This window comes from Pleurodeles waltl, chromosome 2_1 (assembly GCF_031143425.1).
Source record: "Pleurodeles waltl isolate 20211129_DDA chromosome 2_1, aPleWal1.hap1.20221129, whole genome shotgun sequence".
Classification (NCBI taxonomy): Eukaryota; Metazoa; Chordata; class Amphibia; order Caudata; family Salamandridae; genus Pleurodeles; species Pleurodeles waltl.
This window is the reverse complement of record NC_090438.1, coordinates 780353152-780367933: the sequence shown is the minus strand read 5'-3', so window position 1 is coordinate 780367933 and position 14782 is coordinate 780353152.

Here is a 14782-nt window from a genome sequence, read left to right as displayed (position 1 = left end):
TACAGGACAAATTAAACTTTTCTTCTCCTTCAACAGACTGTCTCAAATATCCATGCCAATCTTTTTCCCTTTAGCAGTTACATTGTTCACTAACAAAATAAAGCACCATTTTAGACCATAGCATTCACAAAATGTCTCTTTTTTCCTATACTTCTACAGATCACTGAACCTGGTAAGCAGAAACCAGGCTAGCTATGTGCAGTCTTGGTGAGGAAATAGGCTGCTGAAATATGGTTGCTATCTTTATTGCAAGGAGAGGTTAGCTGAGCCCAGGAGTCATTGGAGGTGTATGCAATATAATTCACCCCATTGCAAAGGCAGCAGAACATAACCACTCTGCTTCCTCAATGGAGACTGAAGTGAGAGAACATATTTAGCAGATAAAATGCTAGCATCCACCTCCAATGAGTCCTGTGGCTCAGTTTCAAGGGAGGTAGCCCAAAAGATCCCCATGCATGTAGCAAGTAGTATGCCCTCAATAACCAATTTGAGGAGAATGGTTCAAAGGCACAAATCAGGCAAGTAATCCCAAAAGAGTAACATCGCTATCCTATTCTGAAATTAATACCCCCCTTAACAGTTTCTTCTACTAATGAACCTTTCCTCCTCTATGACAACAGAAACATTCTCAAAAGAATACTAATATTTAGTACAACCCTTAAATTAGTAACCCTTTAGAATTGTAACATTTGGATGAATGATGGGACTTTCAAATCAATACCTCATCCATTCTACCACATTTACACTGTTTATGCGAACATAAACCACACAACTGTCTCATTAGTGTACGGCTTACTCCCTGACAAGCAATCCTCAACATACACTGATTTTTCATCAGTGATATAAAGTAAAACTGTTTAAAAAAAGTCCTAGGAAAATTATAATTGTCTTCAAATTGCAAATTAATATACTATCACTAAAATTCACCCTGTGACCCAAATTAAAGGGTGTTTTTTCACTTTTACCAGGCATATTGGTGAAGGATTCAACAATCACCCTTAGCTGAGGATTATATGTCATGCAGTAAACCGCAGAATGCACAGCTTTGTGTTTTATGCCTCCTGAATGTGTGGATGAATTCTACACATCAATTATTGAATATTAATATTTTACACAAAATGAGGAGAATATGCCCCACTCCTAAATTACTGTGAGGGCACTTGGGGTCTCATTACAAGTTTGGTGGTCTCAGGACCGCCATGCTGACGGTGGCGGTGGCAGTGGTGGTCGTACTGCCAACAGGCTGGCAGATAAGACCACCAAATTATGACCATGGCAGTATTTCCAAAAGAATACAGCCAATGCACAGCTGGCACCGTCACTGTGGTCAGACCGCAACGGATAACGGAATGCACCTGCAGGCCAGCGGATACCCTGTCACTGCAGGAGAGATCACGAGGCAGCACACCGGCAGCGTAGCCGCCGCGGGCGCACCAGCCTGGAAACCCAGGCGTAAACCTGCATAGAAAGAGATACTCACCTTCGGGAAGCCATACTGGTCCGGAGCCGCCATGGAACCAGGCCCACACGTCATCCCGCTGCTTCTGCTCACACAAAGACAACAGAATCTTCGCCGAAGAGGACGACAGCAACCATAAGTACACACACGTACCTATAGCTGTTGTATAATGTCAACGTATGTACACTCACACAATATACCTTCGGGAAGGGGGTGCGAGGGTGACAACCACACGTTACTACACTCTGACGTGCACACTCACATTCAGCCACACACACACCTGCACATACACAGTACACACTAAGGTCAACACACACACACTTCAAAAACACACACTTTTGCACAGAAACACAGCACAGGCCCAGTTACACACATTAACACACAACACCGCAACACGTCACAACAACACCACAACCATACCATCGTCAATACGTTGGCAAGCACTCACTATAGACATATCAAGGGCCACATCACACATTCAACACAATCTCCAACCGACAGGCAACCAACACACACGACCACACAACTTGCCAATCGGCAAACACATCACACACAGCACATCGAAAATATCATACCATACTCTAAACACGCACACACACTATCAAAATACACCAAGCCACACAACACAGCAACAAACACATGTCAACACAAACACCACTCAATAGCATGACAACCAAATGTGTCAAGCAGACACATGCCCATCACACAACACACACACTATCACTGTGGGACAAAGCACAGCACACAACCTCACATAGAGCCCAAACAATACAGGTAGCCCAAGCACCATACACACACAAACACTGACCCACAACCAGTGCGAGCCAGGAACAACTCCATACTAGGAAAATAAATGTATGACAAGGATGTAATCACTAAACCAACACAGGTTGGTTTCAAATATATTATTAAATCTGAAATTTGAAAATCAAAGGCCATAGGCCAGTCCTGTATTAACAGTCTTGAATTCACACAGTGCACATATGTGTGCCCTGAACTTGACTCCTGACTGTCATTTAACCTTCACAGGTAGGGGCATCAAGGGGGCAGGCAGGCACCTCAGAGAATATCGGGAAAGGGTGGTGGCGGAGGAGGGGGGCTGGGCTTAGGTTTGGGGCGGGGACCTTTGAGATATGGCTTGGGCATGGGGGTTTTAGGTTTAGACTTAGGAGAGGGGTTTGCTTTTTTTGGGAGGGGTAGACTTCTTGGCAGAGGGAAGTGCATGGGTATTTGCAGGGGAGGCCTTGGAGGTGGAAGGGATGAACTTGGGAAAGAAAGCAAAACGTTTAGGGGTCTCACAAGGGGAGAGGAGTAGGGACAAATGGAAAACTCTGAAAGGAAGGGTTTTTTTACACACAGGGATGGTCATAGCAAAAGGGTTTGAGTGTGGAGGGAGAGTGAGTGGTTGTAAGAGGTGTTGGTGTGGATGTCCTGGGTGCATGTTTATGCGAGGTATGCTTGTGGGTTCTGGGTGTCTGTTGGGTGGGTGAGTGCGGTATGCGGAGTGTGTTTATGTGTCTTGGGACCCATCCACTGGAGGATGATTCCGAAGATGATAAACTTGATCCAGTCTCCCCCGTGGCACTCCCCTCGCCTTCCAGGCCACTGGGTCCCACGGAGTCAGTGGCTACTTCACCTGCTGATGCTGATGCTGGGAAACAGAAAGAGAGGTAGGTTCATCATATTCTTTTCAAACACTAACATCACACTGTACAAATCAATCACATTACAACCACTTGTACTACACCCCCAGGTAGAACCAGGTTAGTGCCATCATCATGTCACAACTAGATACAACCTACACCTCTACATTACAACAATGCCATACACCAGCTAAGCACCTTTCGCACACCTATTATACCTTCATATCAGTAGAGCCATCTCAATAACCATTCCACGACAGGCACAAGTAGTCAAGGTCCAATGCTCCCTACCTTAACAGATGCCCAAGATTGTGAATTTAGACAGTGGGTACTCAAATGGGGGTTTGGACCAGTTATCCCCAGAGTAAATAGTCCTCAAAGAGTACAAGAGTTGAGAACCCACTTAGCTCATTTTTTAAGAATTATACTGGAAGTGCAAGTCACAAAAAAGGGAATAGTCCATCAAGTTCAGGTATTTTGTTCAGATCTGTTTATTGATTCCAAACGTCAAGATTGTTCTGAGAATAACATGCAGAAACAGCCGACAAGTGTTTCGCCCCATGTGGTGCATTCACCTAGGGCTTTTTCAAGGTATTAAGTTACTCATCAGTTTAGGTTCATTATGAATTGTTGAATATCTGGTTGCGGGGTACAGAAATCCTAGGGGTAATACTAAAGTCGGAGTTACAGCGTTCTAAGTCAGCGACATGTTGGATACCATTCCACAACAACCTGACTTGCCAACATGAATCTGAGTCTCTATCCACAGCAATACAGTCAACCAATAACAAAGCAAAGGGAAATAGTGCTAACATTAAGTTCAACATATCAAATACACAAAATCCAAACATGCCTATATTTGTAGCTGATGTCATGTGCCAGGAAAGAAACCAAATCATGTGCCAAACATAAGACAGCATGTTGCATACAAGCCAAAACCTTTTCATGTAAGAGAGTCCACAACCTTCACTACTCACATTTGTAAACATTCAACAACTACACCTGCCTTTCAAAAATTGTAGTATGATAGGGTCTAAACACATGTCAGCAACACATGGCCCAATAGTCATGTAGGAAGGAATGATACATACTTTGTGGAGATACTCATCTGTCATTCTCCACCTGTAAACAAAGTCATCTATACTTATAGGGGTAAACTTAGCCCACAGGATTTACACACAGACAAGGCCAGGTACCATACCATCACCTTCAATACAATGTACACCTGCCAAGTGCATGAAGGCCACAAGTACAACTAATTATGACAATTGGCAACATCATTCAAATGGCTACATCACTATCCACTCTTCAGCCATGTGCAATCTTACATCTGTATATGACCATTACAATGCCGCAGCACACTTCTGAGCTTAACATGATAGAGACATACACTTTTCAGGCAAGTCAAATGACTGACTACACATACAATTCCAACAACATGTGAAGGTGCAATAGCACATATGCAACACAATTCAGTCAGTACAAACTACAGAATTCCAAACTAAAAGCCATCAAAAAATATCCACAATAGCAAAAGTAAGTATGTTGAAGTTGCATCACAATGTTGATATATGTCTGAACCTAACAATGTACACATGATGTTGGCAAAATATCAGTTCAGATTGTACCATTTACCAAGATTCAGTGGCCTATGTAGCATGGCCACAGCACATTGGAAGACAAAATTGCTGTGTAGCCACTTACCAGCCAAAGAACATGTACATGGTACTAAATATTCTGAGCGCTCATGCCAGTGACGTGGGTGGCAGTAGGAGTCTAGTTATACCACTATGGTTTAGTACATGCAGGATGTCCATTCTGATGAAACATCACACTTGTCAATGTTTAGTCCTCGCCAATGGGGACACCTCCTAACAAATCTGAGTAAGTGCAGCAAGCGTGGCATGTCAGATGTCAGATTGAGATCACAGCCTCACAATAAGTTGACACTCGTTGGAAACCTCAGGAATATTATGCATCTACTCAACTTGTCAGACTCAACGTTGCACATAGAGATGGATCAAGGGGCATTTGAATAGACAGAGGGGAAAGACCAAGACAACTTATCATCAGGATATTGAGAGTATGGATCTGTAGGTGGCAAGGAACAACCAGCAGGGTATTAAGAACTGTATAGTGCTACACATATGACACAGTTACATGTGCATCATCAATTGCTACTGTACAGAAGGGCTGACATAGGTGAGTAATATGTCCCTATACACAATACAATGTGACACCTATGTACCAATGTTGAAGACTCCACATATAGGTTTTCCTAGGATCCATTTTACCTTTTGCACTTACCACAGCTTAGAGTCTTTCACATCATACACTGACATTGCAGAGGAATGTAAATTAGTTTAGTCAGTACTCACCCCCTATGGCTGCTGTGCTGCCCTCAAATGCCCATCCAACTCAGGGTATGCCACTGCCAATATGCTGGCCATTAGGGGGGTCATGGTCTGATGGGCACCCCTTCATCCTTGGGAGGACATCCCCAGCTGGGCCTCAGCGGTCTTTTGGGCCCAGCGTCTCAGGTCCTCCCACCGATTTCGATAGTGGGTCCTCCGCCGGCTGTGGACCCCTAGGCTCTGCACTTTTGTTGGCTATGACACACCAAACCCCCTTTTTCTAATGGGCGTTGACTGCATGGATGACACAGACAAGAGGAGAAAGTAATGTCTACATGCTCCATCCCAAAATAAGTAGGCTGAAGAATCAAGATAGTGCAAGTTGCCAAACAGACCATTCCTCACACTTCACACTCTTTTGTAAGTCACCCTCTGCAGTCAGGCCATGTGTGAAGTGGTGGAGTCAGGCATACAACATGCATACCCAATACCAGTTTTTGGCTAGAAACATAGGACCAGATCACAAGTATGTTCTTAAAATGGTACATCTCAACAATTATTTGTCACACCAACATAGATGTCAATGCTGTAATGTACAAATGTGGATCAGGGTACATACATCACACACTACCTACTATGTATCAGGGGTAATAGTATTTCTATGCACATGTGCACATAACCATCTACCCACACATGACAGCTCAATCTTGCATTCATGCACATTTCATCTACCTCATCATACACTGAACCTTTCACCCATTGGCATTGCATTGGACTTACCTGCTCCTCTGGTGCACCATATAGCTGGTCATACAGGGGTAGGACCTCCTCCACAAGCTTGTCTAGCTCTTCCAGAGTGAAGGTAGGGTCCCTATCACCTACAGGACAGGGCATGATTGCTCCCGGAAGAAGTACACAGTAGCTCGGGTCGTGGAGGTCTTGCTGGAAGCAGTGTCAGGAGTCAAGTGAGGGATTGTGCAGAAGATGGCGGCCATGTCCGCCACGTACAGGACTGTCACCGCCAGTGGATGTCGCCACTGGCCCAAGTCCACCAAAGGCAGCAATGTGTTCCAATGGGAATGTCCACTGCGGTTGAAACAGTCTACCGCCATGACGACATCCGCCAGCAGAGTCAGGTCACTTCCTGATGTCCAGTACAGTAGGTCAGGCAGCTGCCATTTTAGGGCTCAAATTTGTATGATGTAGTAATGAAAGTTGCATTATTTACAGAAACCTCATATCTATGACAATGTGTGAAGTGCAGGCTTACTGTTTACAAGTACTAATGCCATTCATAGAGGAAGTGAAATGAGGTATTTTGGGTTATGTACATTAAGCAGAGTTGTCACCATACTAATACAAATTGGAAGATGGTCTAGGTGCAAATAATATATGTTACATGTCTACAGAGTTGATGCAACTTTCACTGTCAGTGACATATCTCCATTTAGAGAACATGCGAGGGTTAAGGAGATTAGAATCTGGTACACTTTCATATTTTGGCTTGCTATGTGCTGAATATCACTTATTCACTGTTTCATGTGACATGATTCAGAAATATGTGTGACGTTGTTGTCATCATACGCATGATGCAAGGATTAAGTCATTTATATTCATTCTGGTGTTGTCCCACATAGTTATCCTGTCCTGAGGAGAGCAAGACAACCTCCAGTGCACCGTCCACTAGCAGACCAGCAGATCATGGAGTGGCGACATGTAATCCAAATATATCGCCTGGATAGGCATACAATTATGGATCTCTGTTGTTAGTTGGAGCCAGATCTGATGCATGCCATTTGCAATTTCAATTGCATACCTCCCATCATTCAAGTCATGCCAGTGCTGCACTTCCTGGCCACTGGGTCCTTTCAGAATACAGTAGCACTAAATGCAGGGATGTCTCAGCATATGTTTAGTCTGATTTTGAAGGCTTTACTGTCTGCATTGTTGAAACACCTGGACAGCTACACCAGATTTCCCCAACGTGAAGATTTGGCCCATTTGAAGGCAGATTTCTATGCTTTGGGACACATTGCACATGTGGTTGGAGCCATAGATGGCATCCATGTAGCCTTGGTTCCCCCAAGTGCAAATGAACAGGTATATAGGAACAGGAAAACTCCTATTGTCCAAGTGGTATGTTTGGCTGACCTCTACATTTCACAAGTTAGTGCAAGATATAAAGGATCAGTCCATCCTTCATCATGCAGGACAGCAATATACCACTGCTGATGGCACAACTATAAACAGGGAGAGCCAGGCTGGTTGGTAAGTCATGTATGTCTGTACCTTTTATCCTGCTACCATATATGTGGATGTCCAAGATTAAAGTTTGGATTGGTGTAACTATACCTTACATGGGACTCTGGCTACCCAAACCATCCTTGGTTATTGACGCCAGTGAAGTACCCAACTATGCCAGAGGAAGTGCGCTTCAATGAGGCCCACAGAAGGACAAGACGTGTCGTGGAGCGGACTTTTGGGCTCCTGAAGGCAAGATTTCACAGCATAGACAAATCTGGAGGACCCCTCCTCTATTCACCTTCCAAGGTATGTCAAATACTTGTTGCCTGCTGCATGCACCACAACCTTGCCTTGAGACTTCCGATACCATCCATACCAGATGAGGGGGAGCCAGCAGATCCTGTAGGAGGAAATGCAGATATGCCAAGTGAGAATGAGCATGATGAGGATAAAGCTGGAGACATCAAAAAGGCAGATGCCATCAATCAGTAATTCAACTGACTCAAGGTATGTGATGTGATGTTACTAATTAGATTCCATGGGGTATTAATGAGGTAGTGCGTGCCATGTAATGTTCTTTTTACCACCATCTGTGTTGTCTTAAGTGGCTCCGAAGCTCATGATTCAGATATGCATGCTGAATGTTCCTTTGAGTTGTGTACAGAACTGTAATGTACATAGTCTATTATTCAGAAAATGCACAATCAAAGTCACTTTTATAGTTATGTTTAGACAATGTGATGTTTGTGTTCCACGCTGGCATATACCTTAACTTTGTCAATCACAGAATTGCAGATTGGCTGTCAGACAATGTCACAGTCAGATGGGATTTGTAGAATTACATGAGCGATGGACATGGATTACACCAGGTACTTTTTTGCATCTGATTTGTGGTGTGTGAATTCTATGCCCCAGCTGTCAGGACAGTGGTTTGCAAGTGTCATTTTCCACAAAATAGACCTGTTTGGTATTGGAGGTGGCTCAAATGGTGGCGTGTGGGTGTCCATTTGTGTCTCTCACATTTCATAATGTGGTATCCAGACACTCTACCATCATTATGGTTTGTGTTGTATATGACCTAACTTGTGCATAGCTGTCAGTGTGCTTTGTCATTGCAGACAAATGTGCATGGGTATGAAGACTGACATAGGTGAGTGACAAGCCTACAAATACATGACCATGGTGAGTGGAAGGTTCCATGACTGGGGAGATTAGTACTCACCTCTGTCTGTTTCATGGGGTATGGTCGTTTGGGAGGATGAGGTATGGGTATGTGATATGCTTTAGCTGAAGATACCTTGAACCATTCCGTCATACTCCTGGGATGGTGATAGACTGACATGCCCTTAACATCTGTATACTGTGGGTTGGTAGTGAATGACACCTAAGCTGAAACACCGAAGTCCATAGCATGGCTTTATAATGTGCTAATTGCCATGCTCCAAGTAAATATTTGGAGATGTACAATACTGGTGGCTTGTGTCATGTGTATGTTACAATCCCAATACAATATGTGTCCTGGTTGTCCAATGCATGTGAGATGACGATTGCGGAGGTATAACATTAGAGAGGAACTTTTTGGTACATTAGTTATAGATGGTTATTACATCACACTTACACAGGACCTGTGATTAAGTGCCATTTATTGGGGAGTGAGCAACAAAATGAGTGAATGGAAACAGAAATGAAATTAAGTTAACAGGGAAGGGCTCAGTCATTGTGGATGAAATCATCAGGGCAGTAGCTACACCATTTGGAAACAGTGAAGTGTCCTTGCACCATAGGAAAATGGAGTTAGGTATCAGAACAGTCAGCAAGGTGTATCAGTCACAGACAAGGGGAACTAATCAAGAGAGGTTCACTTCCTGGCAGTGGGTTTAGTCTTGGCATCTGTTCCTCCTGGATGCGTGGGTGGAAGTCCGTGTTTGTGTGGGGGGGTCTTCTGCTACAAAGGGAGTGGTGTCTGAGGCATTACCTTTCCCTGGCAGGGCCTCAATTCCACTAGCAGCCACAGATGTTGATGGGCCTGATGTCTCATGGCTAGTGGAAGAGGCCTGATGTTGGTTGCCAAAGCTACTCAGAGTAGTGTTAATGTCCCTCCGCACCTCAGCAATGGAAGCCAGGATGGCATTTTGGGCCTGCATGAATGCTTGGGTTTCGTCGTGGTTGTCCCTCTGCAGCTGTCTGATCTCCCCCATCATGGTATGTGCCTAGCCTATCATGCCTTGGGAATTTTGGTAGGCTCCCAAGACTTGGGAGATGGTCTTCTGGTCAGTTGTGTACCTTGGAGCCCCCGTCCTCTGGCCTACACCATCCCTCCCAAGCACCCTACCCACATGTATCGGTGCCCCAGGCAAAATGTGCCCACTCGCACTGGTGGCAGGACCATCATTGTCAGGGGTGACATTAGTAGATTCAGGTACCTTTACTGGGGGGCACACAATGGAAGAGACTGTTCTTGAGACACAGGTTTGGGGGCGAATGGTTGCTTGTGATGTAGTTGCAACAGGGCTGGGAGGACTCGTTGTAGACAAGGTGAGGCTGAGAGTTGTTGACTGACCAGGTGTACCTGATGGCCAGCTTCGTCCTCAGTGTCGAGACATCCATCACTGTTTTCCTTGCTGTGGCCTGAATACAGAGGGGTAGTGTCAGTCTTTGGTATCCTCTCCATGTTGGGGGTGGCAAGGTTACCTGTAGGAGAAGTGGAACACAAAGTTGTTGTAAGTGATGTAACAAGTGATGTATAAATTAGACAACTAAACATGGTATGTGAGATGCACACACTGCCTTTACATGATCCCCTGACATGACAATGATAGCTGCTACTTAATCTGGGCTATTGCTATGTGGGACACAGAGATTTTCAATTGAATACAACATGTTCTATGCTCTTGGTGTACGCTGGAGTTTAAATGGCTGAAAATACCCTCATATCTTGTCTAAGTGAAGACATGACAATGTACATTTCTCTCCTAGTAAGGTGTATGGCATCATTGAGCCAACTAGAAGCTGAACAATGCACAATGGTGTCAGAGCTGGCACACAAAAATGATGTTATGATTTTCACTGGCCCTCTGTCTGGATGTACTGCAAGTGCATCCAGTTTGCCATTTAGGTGTTCCCCCCAGGTGAGTCCATGACATTATTAGGGATGTTTTCTCTGAGTCCAGTTTCCTATGGGACACAGCTGTAGCTGTGATTTGCTTGTAATGACACAGGTAATGGGTCATTGCATAGCTGTCATTGCCATGAACTGTTACTTGGTGGACCATTCAGTTTGGTTACTTTGATTGTTAGTTTTACATGCATGACATTTCTAATTTAGTGCACGGTTCTGGTTTTGTTAATGTTGAAACAGTGCCTTCTGGGAGTTACAGTGCTGTCAATTCCCAGGACTTCACATGCCCTTACCAAACACTATTGCCCACGGTGAGTTTACTTGACATGTGGCATGGCAGTGAGGGGTATTTGGCAGTGGCGGTTGGTGAATTTTGAAAGTGGTGGGCGCAAGACTAAATCCTGAATTAGACTAGACAAGCAAGTGCAGTGAATGAGAGCAACTATCACTATGGGACTTCAGGGTGGGTTTCTCAAAGTGTACAGATTTCGAATTAAGGATAGTAAATCTATATGCAGCTATATATACTTACTTGAGGTATATTTTCGCATTTGATATCCTACCTATATTGTTCTCGTAGCACAATAGTTTTGTGTATGGCATTCAGAAACAGAAATCCCCACTTTGTACTCTCTATGCCATTATGTACCCTTCCATCCATCAATTACCGTGTGCCTTACTCCATGCCCTGCCACACCAAGCTAGATAATACCATTCCATTACAATTTCTGAAATGCTTGTATTATTCAGAGCATTTCTCTGTCTATTTTCATTGTGTGTCTCCCTTCCCTGTGTGTATCAATTTCAAATTTTTCTACATTTCAGTTTAGCCCTCCTTCATTCTCCTTGTCCTGCTTTATCTACATCACTCTTCCTCTCTTGCTGTTGCCAACCTTACTTCATTTCCCATTACACACTGATTGTAATGTATTGCAAGATTTGTATAGTGCTTACTACCTATTTGGAGCATTAAAGCGCTTGCCTACATGGGTAGCTTGCTACATCTTGTAAGGTAGGTGGTTGTAGTGTGTTTCTTTTGTTTTGATCCTATATCTTATAGTTATATTTCTGCAGTAAAAGACCATATTACACATCTTAAAAAATCTGTATATTGTTTCCAATCATCAAAGTAGGCAATATTTTCTTTGAACTATTTACTGCATGAAAACATGCAGATGAGAGCAACAAGGTTTCTAAATAAAATACCTAAGAGGCAAAACTGCGACTATTGGAAATAAACTTTTGTGGGACTGAAAAACATGTGAAATTATTTAACTGCATATTCATTACAAACCCAGGCCTAAAAGTGTTTGCAAGGCAACTGCTACAGCATGTTTGAAAAGAATAAAGGTTCGTCAGGTATGCCTGGTATTTACAGTTCTCTATTTTCAAAGAAAGCATGTTGGATTGGAAAGTCAAAGGTTGGCAACATGCGGTAAAAGAGAACACAAATACTGTCTTTAAAAAATGCAAGCTCTGCTCATCAGCTCACTACTCTTACGCATGAGTAGCAAAGGGAAAATCAATGCACTTTTCAAGGCACACACATGCTAATTTGCATGGTGCACTTGAAAAACGTTATAGGCCAGCACACTGAAGCAATTCACTATTCCATGATGGGCTGCTGGTGCTTTGAAAACATGACTCTATTAAAGCAGAAATGCAGAACCAGGTCACCCCCGCCCTAGCTACCAATTACCTGGCCACGCTGGACCCAATCCGATCCTGAGGATGACTGCAAATCTTTCTCCAATAGTGCTCATGTGGAACAAACAAGTAGAGACAAATGCGTTGGAGGGAAAAGGACAGAGCTTGAAAAATAAAACTCCTGGGCTACCTGTGTGTCTGAAATTCACACAAACCTCTTTCTCTTCCCATCCAAAGTGCGCCTCGATGTTGCTCGCATGTCGCAACCCTTCTGCCTCTAATCCTGGCCTGCTGTTCCCAACTCATCACAGAGTGGGGTGGGATGAGGGAGGCTGGCTGACCCGCCCCACTCTGCCTACTACATTCACCCTGCCGACTATCCTTTGCCACAACTCCATTTTCCTGGCTATTGATGTTTGCTGGACCTGTGCTCCGAATAGATATGGCTTTACCCTGACAATTTCGTCACTCATCATTAGTGAAACGTGGGTGTTTTTGTGGGGACATGGTAGTAGTAGTAAAGATGGTGAGGTAGTGAATAGACGCATGACTAATGTTTGTGATGAGGTGTTGTGCTTTGATGTGAGTGGGAGATGGTTGTTGTGTATTGTGTGTTTTTTTAAATTGTGTGTTGTGTATGTTGTGTAAATGTGGGATGTGTGCTGAGTGTAATGTGTAGGGATGACTATAGATTTTTTGCTAGTTCTTTTATTTTTGGCTAGTGTCTGGCTGTGAGTGGAATTCTGGTTGCAAAGGATTGTGAGTTGTGTAGGGGTGTGTTTTGTAGTGCAGTGTGCTAAGTGTGTCGGGTGTGTGAATGTGTGCCAGGTGTCGGGTATTCAAATTATCAAATGTGGTGTGGTGCTCTGATTGATGTGAGTTCAGACCGCCACAGTTTCACCACCAATGGTTTTCCAACATGGAAGTACTGCTCTTGTGATTTGTGTATCGTAATTAGATCTGTTTCTGGAAATTGGCTGTTTATGGCAGTCTGAGCTGTGTGTCTCTTAATACGGCGGTCAGATGACCGCCAACATGGAAAACTTTTGGCGTCCGCAACCACGGCGGTCTTACTGTCAGACCGCCAAACTCATAATGAGGTCCTTGGATTGGCCATTTAAGCAGGTGGGGTCACAGGAGGAAGCAAAGGTTTCCCATTGACTGATGGAACTGTTACCCGACCTGCTTAGAAGGAGGTGCAAAGGCAACAATGCCTTAGAGGGATGACACAATTCATTTAACAAATCAATTGGAAGATCTCACCTTAACCTTTATAATTTCTTGGAAATTTGGAAGAAAAAACAAAGGGCCTGCTTTAGGAAAACTGGTGCTACATCCAATGCAGCACCACTTTTCTTGCATTCCATAGCACCTCCCCAATGCCACCATGTGTGTGCCGTATTTAAGATATGGCACACCATTGCAGTAGTTAGGGAACTAGTGTCAACATTTTTGATGCTGGTTTGGTGCTTTGCAGGATTAGCGTAAAAACTGTTGACGGCAATCCTGCAAAGCACGTTGAAGCCCATCATAAATAATGGTGGGACTCCTTTTAATGCCTGCTCTGTGCAGGCATTAAAAATGCCGCAAAAAATGACACAAAGAAATCTTTTAGATTTTTTCGCCCCCCCCTAATGGGGGAATGCCGCTCTTGCATACATTATGCCCAGTGCAGGGATAGATGGTCATTACAACCCTGGCGGGCGGTGTTAAAGCGGCGGTAAGACCGCCAACAGGCCGGCAGTAAATAAATTGGAATTACGACCGTGGCGGAAACCGCCAACAAAGACAGCCACTTTAACCCTCCGACCGCCACGGCGGTACAAACAAACAGCATGGCGGTCTCCGCCAATAGACAGGCGGAGGACAAAGTACCGCCCACAGTATCACAACCTACCAATCCGCCACCTTTTCCGGGGCGGATTCACCGCGGACAAAAAAAATGGCGGAAACAGGACCTCGAAGTGAAAACGCTCACCTCTACACACCCCACGAGGAATCCAGACGCCATGGAACCAGAGCTGCAGATCCTGCCAGCCCTTATCTTCTTGCTCTGCGGCGAAGACCACGGTGAGTATTGCACCTACGACACAGGGGAGAGGGGAGGGAAAAAACAGGGACACACACACGCAACACTGGGGAGTGCAAAGCCACAGTCTCTCAAGTCTCTACAGTGGGTGGGTTGCCCACTGCTGCATCCTGGGGAGTGCAAAGCCACAGTCACTCAAGTGGATGACAGTCTCCACTGGTTCTGGAGGGGGCCTTGTGCCCAGAGGGCTTCATCCTGCCAAGTACAGAGGTAGTGGATGGATCTCTC